This window comes from Phyllobates terribilis, unplaced genomic scaffold (genome assembly GCF_046119375.1).
Source record: "Phyllobates terribilis strain yellow unplaced genomic scaffold, ASM4611937v1 Scaffold_5__5_contigs__length_657084704, whole genome shotgun sequence".
In the NCBI taxonomy this organism is placed as follows: domain Eukaryota; kingdom Metazoa; phylum Chordata; class Amphibia; order Anura; family Dendrobatidae; genus Phyllobates; species Phyllobates terribilis.
In genome coordinates this window covers 78,500,018-78,513,383 of record NW_027362765.1, presented here as the reverse complement: position 1 = coordinate 78,513,383, position 13,366 = coordinate 78,500,018, and the positions used below count along the sequence as shown (strand labels likewise).

The 13,366-nt window shown below is 46.9% G+C and overlaps 1 protein-coding gene across 1 annotated transcript in view; it reads right to left on the bottom strand.

Annotated features, from left to right (window-relative positions):
• LOC141272100 (uncharacterized) overlaps positions 1-10,172 on the bottom strand; it is a 61,858-nt gene extending 51,686 nt beyond the window's left edge. Inside the window, exon 1 of the mRNA XM_073682413.1 lies at positions 10,063-10,172. The gene's annotated coding sequence lies outside the window, so the exon portion shown is untranslated. The remainder of the gene's footprint in view (positions 1-10,062) is intronic.
• Positions 10,173-13,366: the final 3,194 nt, after the last annotated feature.

Below are 13,366 nucleotides of genomic sequence, written 5' to 3'. Positions count from 1 at the left end.
TGGTATGTGTGGCCCCCTCACCCCCCCCCCAATCCTGGTATGTGTGGCCCCCTCACCCCCCCCCAATCCTGGTATGTGTGGCCCCCTCACCCCCCCCCCAATCCTGGTATGTGTGGCCCCCTCACCCCCCCCCCAATCCTGGTATGTGTGGCCCCCTCACCCCCCCCCAATCCTGGTATGTGTGGCCCCCTCACCCCCCCCCCAATCCTGGTATGTGTGGCCCCCTCACCCCCCCCCAATCCTGGTATGTGTGGCCCCCCACCCCCCCCCCAACCGTGTGGTGTGTGCCCCTCACCCCCCCCCCAATCCTGTATGTGTGGCCCCCTCACCCCCCCCCCAATCCTGGTATGTGTGGCCCCCTCACCCCCCCCCCAATCCTGGTATGTGTGGCCCCCTCACCCCCCCCCAATCCTGGTATGTGTGGCCCCCTCACCCCCCCCCCAATCCTGGTATGTGTGGCCCCCTCACCCCCCCCCCAATCCTGGTATGTGTGGCCCCCTCACCCCCCCCCCAATCCTGGTATGTGTGGCCCCCTCACCCCCCCCCCAATCCTGGTATGTGTGGCCCCCTCACCCCCCCCCCAATCCTGGTATGTGTGGCCCCCTCACCCCCCCCCCCAATCCTGGTATGTGTGGCCCCCTCACCCCCCCCCCAATCCTGGTATGTGTGGCCCCCTCACCCCCCCCCCAATCCTGGTATGTGTGGCCCCCTCACCCCCCCCCCAATCCTGGTATGTGTGGCCCCCTCACCCCCCCCCCAATCCTGGTATATGTGGCCCCCTCACCCCCCCCCCCAATCCTGGTATATGTGGCCCCCTCACCCCCCCCCCAATCCTGGTATGTGTGGCCCCCTCACCCCCCCCCAATCCTGGTATGTGTGGCCCCCTCACCCCCCCCCAATCCTGGTATGTGTGGCCCCCTCACCCCCCCCCAATCCTGGTATGTGTGGCCCCCTCACCCCCCCAATCCTGGTATGTGTGGCCCCCTCACCCCCCCCCCAATCCTGGTATGTGTGGCCCCCTCACCCCCCCCCCAATCCTGGTATGTGTGGCACCCCTAATCCCTTTCACGCTGTACACACATACAAAAAAATAAACACTTATACTCGCCTTTCTTCCCTGTGCTCCTTTATTCCCAACGCTCCTATCGGTCAGGTAAGTATGGCGCAGGAGATCGCGGTATGCGTTCAGTGTCTACGCATACCGTGATCTCCGGCGCCATACACTCTTTTCACCTCTAACGGCTGGATGCGTGCTTTTGTCTGGAGCCAGACTGCGCGTCGCGCATGCGCAGTCTATAAAGGCTTCCGACAGACACGCATCTCCCGTTATATTATAGATAAGCAATCGGACAATCGCTGGTTATATTCCCCTAAGTCAGTTAAGAAAAAAAAGTTTAAAAAAATTCAAATCACTACCCTTTTACTTCATTAAAAAAGAAAAAAAAAAAATTGGCACTGCTGTGTTCGTTAAAGTCCAGCCTATTCAAATAAAAAATGTAATTAACTCATATGGTGAACGCCATCAAGGAGAAAAAAAAAAACAGAGAATTTTATTTTCCAGTCACCTCACCCCCCCCCCTATTACGGTACTAAAACGATCAAAACGTCATCTCTGCCCCAAACCGTTATCAGTAAAACAGTCAGCTCAAGAAAAAGAAGCCCTCACAAAGCTCAATTGCAAGAAAAATAATAAATGTTACAGGCCTTGTAACATAATGATAAACTTTTTTGTTTTGTCACAAAACTTCCTGACTATTTTTGCATTCTGGACTTGAATAACATGTTATCATGTGTGATTTCTGTAGCTATCATGTGTTGATATAACACAATGCTATTATAAAGAAGTGGAAGTAGCACAAAAGTCGCTAAATAAAGGCAGTGTAATAGTAATGAAAAAAATCCATACATTTTATCAGTCCACAGATCATGCAACAGTGGAACATTAAAAATGTTAAGTAGCAGGACGTCAGCCAGTGGCGTACCGCCTATAGAGGCAGACCACGCGACTGCTATGGGGCCCCAGCGTCCAGGGGGCCCGGAGCCGGCTGCTCTGTCCATAGACACGCCCCTCTAGATCACTGTGCTGCATGCACAGCAGAGAGGAGCTGAGCACCCGGAGCATGGTGATCATTGGAGCCTGGCTAATGGAGACAGAGGGAGCCGTCCTGGATGCAGGGGTGACACTCCGCTGACACTGCAGGTTCGCAGGGCAGCTGGGCTCTCTGTGTGAAATGACTCAGTCAGATGAGTTTCCACCTGCATGCTGATTGTTGGATGTGCAGGTGTTAAGGGAGGGGGTCGCAAATAGAATTCTGCTAACTATTTACAGGTTTATGGGGAGGAGGGCTGTGATTGTGCAAAAAGAGAGTCAGGAAGCCTCCTTCACACTGAGCTAGAGCTACTGTCACACTGTCCTGTGTCGGTCACCAAAAGGCTTGAGGAGGAACTTCTGGGACCAGAGCGGATTACAGCTGAACAATAATAAATTACTGCTTTACACACATTTATCTGCACAGCAGCTCATGCTCTCCTAGTCAGGACTTGTAAGGGTCTGTGGGATCTTATACTGTGATGGGGACTACTGAAAGGGGGTCATCATATGATTGGGGGGGGGCTTGTGGCGATCATCATATTGTGGTGGGGACTACTGTGGGGGCCAATATTATTTATTTATTTTACGGATAAGACACTTTTTCCCCCCAAATTTGGGAGGAAAAAAGGGTGTGCGTCTTATAATGAAAAGTTATGGTTACTTGGGGGGGCGGCGGCTAGGGGTCCCAAACACAGGAGGTTGGCGGCCGCTGTGGCAGTAGCAGGGCGATTCTTCGGCCCCACCCTCAGAAGAACTGTCAGTAATTCAAGGTGGTGGTGGTGGTGGTGGTGGTGGCGACGGGAGCTGGCAGAGTTCTTTAGAGATCTCGATCTGCGCATGCTCCAGCAGCCATTTTACAAAAACACAGCGCAGGGCTATGTACAGGATAGGGAACCTCGCCTCCGCTCACCGCCGACTTCTGAGGACAGGGCCGCAGCATCGCCTCGCTGAACTCGCCTAGCTCCCGCTGCCACCACCGCCTTGAATCACTGACATTTCTTCTGAGGGAGGGGCCGCAGCATCGCCCGTCTCCTGCCGCAGCCTCCTCTGCCGCCAGTCTCCGGTATGTGTGAGCCTGGCTCCTGTGACCCCTCCTCCACTACCACTGCCCCCAGGTAAAAAGGATTATAAGGCGCACCATTTTATTCAGAAAAAATATATATATTTTTTCCTATTTTGCAAAATACGGTATATATTTATTTTACTCACTTATATAACGCCATTAATTCCACAGTGTGGAAGGAAACCAGATGAAACCCACACAAACACGGGGAGAACATACAAACTCCTTGGAGATGTTGTCCTTGGTGGGATTTGAACCCAGTACCCTAGCGCTGCAAGGCTGCAGTGCTAACCACTGAGACACCATACAGTGCTAACCGCTGAGCCACCGTGCTGCTTACTGTGTGTGGGAGAAATGTGCTCACCATCATACTGTGGGTACCTTCATCATACTGTTTGGAGGTCCTGTGGAGGGCCTATGGGACCATCAAACTGTGTGAGGATCATCATACAATGTGGGTCTGTGGGGATCATCATACTTTGCGGGGACCTTCATACTGCGTGAGATGGGGATGCTGTGGGGTGTGTGTGTGTGGACCATCATACTGTGTTTGGGTGCTGTCAGAGCTATCATATTGTGTGGGTGGTTGTGTGGACATCATACTTTGCTGGGGGGACTATGGAGTCATCATACTGTGCATGTGGGGGTTACAGTAGGGGAATTTACTGTAGGGGTTATCATACAGTGTGTTGGATGCATTTTTGGGGGGTATTTAAATCTATAGGGCGATAAGAGGGTTGAGAACACTAAAAGGCTTCAGTATGGGCACATTTACTATGTATATGATACAAGACATGTCCATTTCCCTGTCTTCAAAAGTAGATAGCTATGTCTTTTTGTGACTGCGCCTATACACTGTGATTCCAGTTACGTTGCAGATTTATTTTTTTTTTTTTACGGGGAAGGGGGGCCCAATTTGGACTTTTACTATGGGGCCCCATGATTTCTATGTACGCCCCTGACGTCAGCATAGTCCACTTTATTCAGGCAGGGGATACAAATCCGCAATGTCTCAGTTTACACGGAAGAATTTATTAAGTATAAAACATCACTTTTTTCCCACTGAACCGCCAGGAAAAGCAAGACTTCTGAAAAAAAAATGAAAAAAAAACTTCCACACCAAAATCTGCTTGACTCGTGTGTCGATTATTCAGGCAGATTTCCCAGCAGTATTTTCTGGATTTGCAGTGGGGTCTTTTCACAACACATCTACAACGCGTGCAGAATTATTAGGCAAATGCGTATTTTGATCACATGATACTTTTTATACATGTTGTCCTACTCCAAGCTGCATAGGCTTGAGAGCCAACTACCAATTAAGTAAATCTGGTGATGTGCATCTCTGTAATGAGGAGCGGTGTTGACTAATTACATCAACACCCTATATAAGGTGTGCTTAATTATTAGGCAACTTCCTTTCCTTTGGCAAAATGGGTCAGAAGAGAGATTTGACGGGCTCTGAAAAGTCCAAAATTGTGAGATGTCTTGCAGAGGGATGCAGCAGTCTTGAAATTTCCAAACTTTTGAAGCGTGATCACCGAACAATCAAGCGTTTCATGGCAAATAGCCAACAGGGTCGCAAGAAGCGTGTTGGCCAAAAAAGGCGCAAAATAACTGCCCATGAATTGAGAAAAATCAAGCGTGAAGCTGCCAAGATGCCATATTTCAGAGCTGCAACGTTACTGGAGGATCAAAAAGGACAAGGTGTGCGATACTCAGGGACATGGCCAAGGTAAGGAAGGCTGAAAAACGACCACCTTTGAACAAGAAACATAAGATAAAACGTCAAGAATGGGCCAAGAAATATCTTAAGACTGATTTTTCAAAGGTTTTATGGACTGATGAAATGAGAGTGACTCTTGATGGGCCAGAGGCTGGATCAGTAAAGGGAAGAGAGCTCCACTCCGACGCCAGCAAGGTGGAGGTGGGGTGCTGGTATCATCAAAGATGAACTTGTGGGACCTTTTCGGGTTGAGGATGGAGTGAAGCTCAACTCCCAGACCTACTGCCAGTTTCTGGAAGACAACTTCTTCAAGCAGTGATACAGGAAGAAGTCGTTATCGCTCAAGAAAAACATGATTTTCATGCAGGACAATGCTCCATCATATGCATCCAACTACTCCACAGAGTGGCTGGCCAGTAAAGGTCTAAAAGAAGAAAAAATAATGACATGGCCCCCTTGTTCACCTGATCTGAACCCCATAGAGAACCTGTGGTCCATCATAAAATGTGAGATCTACAGGGAGGGAAAACAGTACACCTCTCGGAACAGTGTCTGGGAGGCTGTGGTGGCTGCTGCACGCAATGTTGATCGAAAACAGATCAAGCAATTGACAGAATCTATGGATGGAAGGCTGTTGAGTGTCATCATAAAGAAAGGTGGCTATATTGATCACTAATTTTTTTGGTTTTTGCATGTCAGAAATGTTTATTTCTAAATTTTGTGCACTGATATTGGTTTACCTGGTGAATATAAACAAGTGAAATGGGATTATATTTGGTTTTTATTAAGTTGCCTAATAATTCTGCACAGTAATAGTTACCTGCACAAACAGATATCCTCCTAAGACAGCCAAATCAAAAAAAAGCCCACTCCAACTTCCAAAAATATTAAGCTTGGATATTATTGAGTCTTTTGGGTTGATTGAGAACATAGTTGTTGATCAATAATAAAAATAATCCTCTAAAATACAACTTGCCTAATAATTCTGCACACAGTGTAATACTCATCATCCTTCCAACACACATTTTTATTAGCTTGTAAACTAGTCAGACTGGAGCGGAATTTAAGCCAGACAAGGGGTATTACAATTTACGGAGGGCATGGACTGAAGATGGAAACACCACAGGGACAAGGGTGAGGGGGTTAACCCCTATATAATCGTCTGCATGGGAGATACAACACAGGGAATAGCAGAGAGGATGCATGCGGAAGGTGAAGAAAGGGTTAAACCACTCACACAAAAGGTGAAGAGACAGTAAATTAATACTGAAAAGGAGCGGAGCATAGAGAGGAGAAGAGTTTAGGGAATGCAAGACACTAAAGGCCCCGTCACACATAACGAGATCGCTAGCGAGATCGTTATTACGTCACGGTTTTGTGATCGCTGGAGAGTCGTTTCAGGATCGCTGGGGAGCTGTCAAACATGCAGAACTTCCCAAAGATGTCGGCCGCCCCAGCGATCTAACTAACGATCTCGGCGGTCGTTGGGACGCTTTCACACAGCAACTATTTCCACGATCCACACCTTGATAGGGACTGTACTGTGTCACAAAGGCGTGCATAAAATTACGCAAAATCAGGACTCAGTCGAATGAACGGATATCAACAGCCCGGAGAATTCTGCTAGGATCTGCAATCCAGCACGAGGTCAGAAACAAAGGATGGAATCGCTATTCTGTTGCCTTCTTTATGCACGGCGGAAAATGAGAACGCTGTAGCGACCACCAATCGGGGACGAGGGGAGCGGAAAAGTCCAATTTATGCACGCCTACGTGTCTCAGTTCTGAATCGCTAACGAGGTCGGTGATAAGGTGTCAAATACAGCGATGCACACTGCCCAGCGGGAGCGCAACTACCCAGGAATGGTCCAGGAAGCTTTGTAACGATCAGCGATCTCACAACAGGGGCCTGATCGTTGCTACCTGTCAGACATAACGAGATCGCTAGCAAGATCGCTATTGCGTCACAAAAACCGTGACGTATCAACGATCTCGCTAGCGATCTCGTTATGTGTGACGGGGCCTTAAGGCCGGGGTCCCACTAGCGTATGGCATCCCATGTAAGAGCATCGGATAAGATATGCTAATGACATTCAGCTCCTGCTCTGCTGCAATCGGGAGCCGAGTGTCATTGCTCCTATCTCTCGCACAGAGACGATTGCAGCACAGCTGCGAAGGAGACGGAGAAAGCAATTTCTACATCTCCTCTGTTGCTGGCGTCGGCGGGAATCGCACTGAACTCGGGTGATATCCGAGTGCAGTGCGATATTTCACAAGCACCCATAGGCTTATTATGGGTGCGTGTGATCCAAATCCTGCATGCAATCACAGCATGCTATTTTTTTTTCAGCCCGATCACAATCCGATCGGAGCTGGAAAAAAAAAACGCCACTGAGCGCACCAGCATAGCATTAAATTGATCCGAATGCAATCCGAATTTATCGGATTGCATTTGTCCGATTTAATCGCAAGTGAGAGCAAGCCCTAACAGTGGAGAAGGCAGGAGGCACAAGGGGAGACTTTACCTTTGCAGAGGACATGAGTGAGGGGCGCAGAGGGGCTGATGGCTATGGCTCCAATTCATCAAGGTGTTTACACCAGTCCTAAGCTGCTTTGCCAAAAAGAGCAGCACATGTACTGGACATGGCTAACACAGTCCATCTAATTAATGATGCTTTACGTCAATATAGTGGCGTAACGTTTGCCAGTAATGTACTCTAGTCTCTGACTGGAGTAGATTTCTGGTGGAGGTGCACACCATTTAAAAGATGTGTCTAATTCCATCAAGTAATGTATGCCTCTTAATGAATTAGTCACATTGTACTGCAACGAGCCAGTTCATTAAAGGGGTTGTCTGGTCCATAATCAATAAGTCTACAGTCACTATGTGACTGCAGACTTATGAATCCACCCTCTAGTGCACACACTGTGTGCTGCAGGAACCGAAGGGTATGTATGAGTTATACATACCCCCGGGCCAGTGGGTGCAGCCTCGCTCTCCATACACTTGTGTGAAGTGAGGCCACGCCCACTGGCCCGGAGTATATATAAACATACCCTTCAGCTCAAGTCAGAAACTGGTTAATCCCAAAAGCATACAGTGTGTGCCCTGGGTGGATTCATAAGTCTGCAGACACACAGTGAATGCAGACATAGATTTGAACCGGACAACCCCTTTAAGACTGGTGTGCACAACGCCAGTCTTAATGAATTGAGTACAGACACTTATCTTAGCAAACATTAGGTGACTGGAATCCATTCATACCTTATAAAACCTGCACATGAAAAGAACTACATCTCCCATCAGCCCTGGGGAGTGAGACAGGAATTGGAAAGAGCCAGAGAAGTGAAGAGAGAGAGAGAGAGTAAGATGGAGGGATGTCAGTCCTGTCAGTAAGATAATGGAGAGAAGAGTATCCAATATATTAGACTGATTGACTGGCCGCCATTGTATCAGAGGAAGAAAGAACATACTCTGCTTTTCTGAAACAGCATGTGAGCATCTTAGTTGATATTTTAAATCACTGAGGGAAATAGAGGAAAGAGAGCCTCCGCCATTATATTTAAGGTAACTGACACAGATAGAGCCTCCTCCATTACATCTGAGAGAGATAGAGCCTCCTCCATTATATTTAAGGTCATTCACAGAGATGGAGCCTCCTCCATTATATCTGAGGTAACCGACAGAGCCTCCTCCATTATATCTGAGGTAACCGACAGAGATAGAGCCTCCTCCATTATATCTGAGGACACTGACAGATAGAGCCTCCTCCATTATAGCTGAGGTAACTGAGAGATAGAGCCTCCTCCATTATATCTGAGAGAGATAGAGCCTCCTCCATTATATCTGAGGACACTGACAGATAGAGCCTCCTCCATTATAGCTGAGATATGCTTAATTCATAAGTAAGAGTATATGTTGCAGTCTGTGTTCAGACAGTGATGCATGGACTGGCAGGAGGTCTCATGACCTGACCTCCACAGCCTCATATATGCTTATGAGACGGTCAAGTTAAGGTCAGGGGAACCACGGCCAGTACTGAGATCATGATACACAGACCTGTGAATGATGGTGCACAGAGCTGTTTTTACCTCAGGCCTGCAGAGCCAGAGGAAGCAGTCACCATTTTACCTGAGGTATATAAGTGATCGCACAGTTACAGCTTGTCAGCCTATACGATGATTGTTATTAATATTACGCCAACTTCAGCACTGAGACGTACTAATAATCGATGATGGGATGAGCAGAGATTACTGAAATCTTGACTCTATTACCTCTTTTGCCGTTAGGCCACCTCCCCACTATCAGTATTTGGTCAGTGTTCAGTCAGTATTTTTTCTCAGGAGTTGGAGCCAAAACCAGGTGAGGAACAATCAGAGAAAAGGTATAATAGAAACAAGTCACCAATTCTGCATTTATCGCCGATTCCTGGTTTTGGCTCCCACTCCTGAGAAAAAACACTGACCGAATACTGATAGTGGGCTTAGATAGAGGAAGGGGCTGATGTTGCACCATTGGTGTCCTGTGACACGGTTTAATGATTTGCCATGACGGTCAGAGGACTAAGAAAACGCACAATGTGCATATAGCCTATGTGCCAATTTCGCGAGGAATTGGCCTAAAAAACGCATTGCAATCCTTATCCTAAGATTTCCTATGAGATTGAGGCAGATCTGTGCACATGATCAGGATTTTTCCTGACTGAATTTCACGTACGAAAAAAGAAGCAGCACGTCCATTCTTTGTGCGTTTTTCCTATACAATGCATTGGAGAGGAAAAAAAAACGCATCAAAAACGCTGCGGATGTTCCACAACATTTTTGCTGCCAGGAGGTTCAGAACCTTGCACAAATATCTGCAAGCAATTCCTGATCGTGCGCACATAGCCTAATAAAGGTGCCACAGAATGGCTCCAATGGAAATAAAAGCGCAAAAAAAAACATAAAAATAGTTACATAAACAAAGTTAAATTGCTCGATCTCCTGGTATTTAGCCACAATGCTTCCATCAGACTGTGCAGAGAACGGCCCCTCACACGGCCACCATTCCAGAGGCAAAGTAATGGATATTAGATTAGATTAAAATAAAAAGTTATGGTTATTACAATGCAGAAATGCAAATGCACCTAAACAGCCTCAGAACTGAGGGGGTTAATGTCCCCTGCTCCCAGGAATCGCCACATACCTCCACCTGCAGAGCCGCACCCTAAATACACAGTGTGAATGGAGCTGCTCCTGCTAGTGTGCTGGACCACATCACTGAAAGGGGCGGAGCTCACACCAGGAAGCTGCAGTGCACGTGTGTGGTGGGGGAACTAGGAGGAGGGTAATGCTGCAGGAGGTGGAACCTGCAGGACATGCGATGAATGATATGTCACTGTCTTATCCAATTGGAGTAATAGTTAAAATGTAACTTTTATATTAATAGATTAAGAATAAAGATACCAACATTAAAGAAAAAGTGAGAAAAAAAATGAAGTGAGAAAAAGAAGCCTTCCCCAGCAGCTATATAAGGGTAATAACAGATGTATATACTCTCCTAGCTAAAGTGCTTTGTGTGCAGGATATTAATGCAGCCTATTAGATTTATTAGTAGAGCTAGTCACAGATGTGATTTATCTGGAATGTATTAGCATTCCTATAGTGAGAGAAAACTATCCCGGCAGCGAACTAATTTTCATTTTTCTGCGGTTTATATTTAGTCCATGATAGTTGTACCCCTTCTTTTTATTTTGTCCTAATTCTCTCAGCCTACAACTGGCTTATCCAGTCTCATTTATATTATTGACAGCTATGGAAAACCTGATGTTATCTGCAGGCTGTTTCAGCCGGACTGTCATTAGCACACCATGTATCAATCTCCTATATCAGCTGGCAAGTAGCTTATAGTTCCTGGGGACTCTGCCCTACACGTTTCTTCACTAAAGAAGCAGAGTGTGCGATGACATCTGCGGAGCCAACCCGTGTGTGTGTGTGAGAAGTGTGCGGAGCCGTATGTGTGATGTATACAAAGCTGTGTGTGACGTGAACAGAATCATGTATGTGTGACGTGTGTGGAGCCTTGTGCGTGTGTCGTGTACAGTGCGGAGCCGTGTGTGTGTGATATATGGATTGCTGTGCTGGATGAGCCAAAGTTTGTGTGTGAGAAGCTCTGGAGAGGGACAAAAGCACACACAAAATAGGGCAATACCGTCTGGCAAGGGGAAGGTATAATCAATGGTAGCATTCACCTAAATGTGTTGTGTGCAGGCGCAACACCTGTAAATGCGTCAAAAGCCGCTGCCCCGTGGCTGGAGGAAATGGTTCTTCCAGAGGTAATGGCAAAAAATGGAAGCTGGCACTTTTAGGCGAGCTGTGCTGCGGGAATGAATGAAATGGCTTGGAATTCCAAGACGGTTTTTATTAATACCAACGCCTTTCTCAAGATATAAAAACCAAAAAGTATGTGTGATGTACACAAAGCTGTGTGTGAAGTGAACAGAATCATGAATGTATGTATATGTGTGTGTGTGTGTGTGTGTTCTATGGACTGCTGTGTTGGATGAGGCAAAGTTTGTGTGTGGGGTCAGGAGGAACTGTGGATATAGCAGGAGCAGTGTGACATGTTGGGACTGAGCTTGAGGAGTTCACAATGGTGCGGTGTATGTGGTGGAGCTTTGTGCTCGTATGTATAGATATTTATGATCTGTATGAAGCATAGCCGGCTGTACGATGAGTACAATGTGTATTGAATGGAGCCATGTGTCCACAGATGTGTATAATTTGGAGTTGAGCTGTGAGCAGAGACAGGTGTACACGGAGTTTCCAGCGCAGCCGCATGTGAAAGGAAGAGTTTCCAGCATAGCCAAGTGTGAGAAGAGGAAACTCCTCACATGTGCGGTTATGCTGGAAACTCCTCTTGCGAGAGGTGTTTTTAGTGTAGCTACATGCGCTCAAGTTTTTTTTTAAGCATAGCCACGCATGTGCGAAAGAGATGTTTTCAGCATAGCTGCGCTCGCGTGAGGTGTTTCAAAATTATTCGGAAGAAAAAGACTCAGGATATATAACCATGCACACCCAATGTTGGAAAAGTGAAAAAGAAAAAATCTTTATTACATGATTACATTTAGACAACAAAAGAAAATTTTTTTAAAAGCATTTAAAACAGAAAAACATGTGCAATCTTCATATGGGGGAATTCATGATAATATGCATAAAAATAGCAATAAACCCCACTATGTTATGTGCCACAGGTGTATTTTACATCACTTATATAACATTCAATTAATGTAGACCTACTAAGCAACCCTGGCTATAAATAGCACGGCACAACCAGTCAAAATATGTGTTTATGACAAACCAAACCCTCCTAAATAATATAAGTGAATCAAGGAATGAGTAGGAGAGATGGGTTATTGGCAATGGGGGCCCATATTTTAGAGGTATTGGCCAGATTGCGTCACCAAAGTCATATATGACGTGGCACAGTTGATCCAAATATAAATAACAAGCCAGGCATTCCTGAGTGGTTAAGTCAAGAAAATAAGTAAATAAAAAATATATGGAAGGATAATTACCTGCTGGCACCAGAGACCCTACACATTATGCTGCTCAGACGCAGCTTCGTCAGGGGGTATGTTGTCTAAGAGCACATGTGTGTGTTATATAGTTGATCCCAAATGGTGTGACTAGTTTCAGGTGAGTGTTTGTCTCCCTATGGCGTGTAGACAGGCCTGTTCTTATCAGAATGTGTTCCACCCAGTCCATGCGGTAGAACGCAAACGGAAATGGGTTTAACGTCATATCCGGTCCAAAGCAGAGGGCGTCAAATACAGCCCTGAAGCTATTGTTGTCAAAGATGCGTTCCACCAGGACCATACGGTGGAACGCGGGTGGAAGTAAAGTAAACGTCATATCCAGTCAGAAGGGTAAACACGCAGAGCAATGAACCATGCACGTAGTCATAATGAAGAAGAGGCTTGCGTTCCACAATGGAACGCAAAAACCCCGGGAGCAGCGCGTCCGCTGCAGAGAATAATAGTGATCACACAAGAAAGTGCTAGCATTAACCAAAAAGAATTGCAGTCCAAACCAGGAATACTAAGAAGTCCGTATATGATCTGAGGACAATCACCAAACATGTGTGGCACCCCAGGGGTCTGGTTTCCACAGTAATAGCAGTATTACGTCTGTGAGCAGGTGGGAGGTCTCCTGGGCAGGAATCCTAAGCATGCCACACCTCCTGCCCAGTCCTGGGAGGGGAAGAACTTCCCCTATATAAACTGGGGCTGAGGCAGGGTTAGAGAGAGGAGTTCCAGACAGAGACGGAGTCTGGTCTGGACACGCAGAAACAGGGACAGATAGACATCAGGAGCTCTGTAGGAGCCAAGGAGAAGCGCCAGGGGCTGGAGCTGTGCAGAGCTCGCCCTGGGAGAAGGTACTAAAACCGGACACAGGAGTCCGAGGCTGTGGGGACTAAGATATACCCAGCAGCAGAATCCATCCGGCAG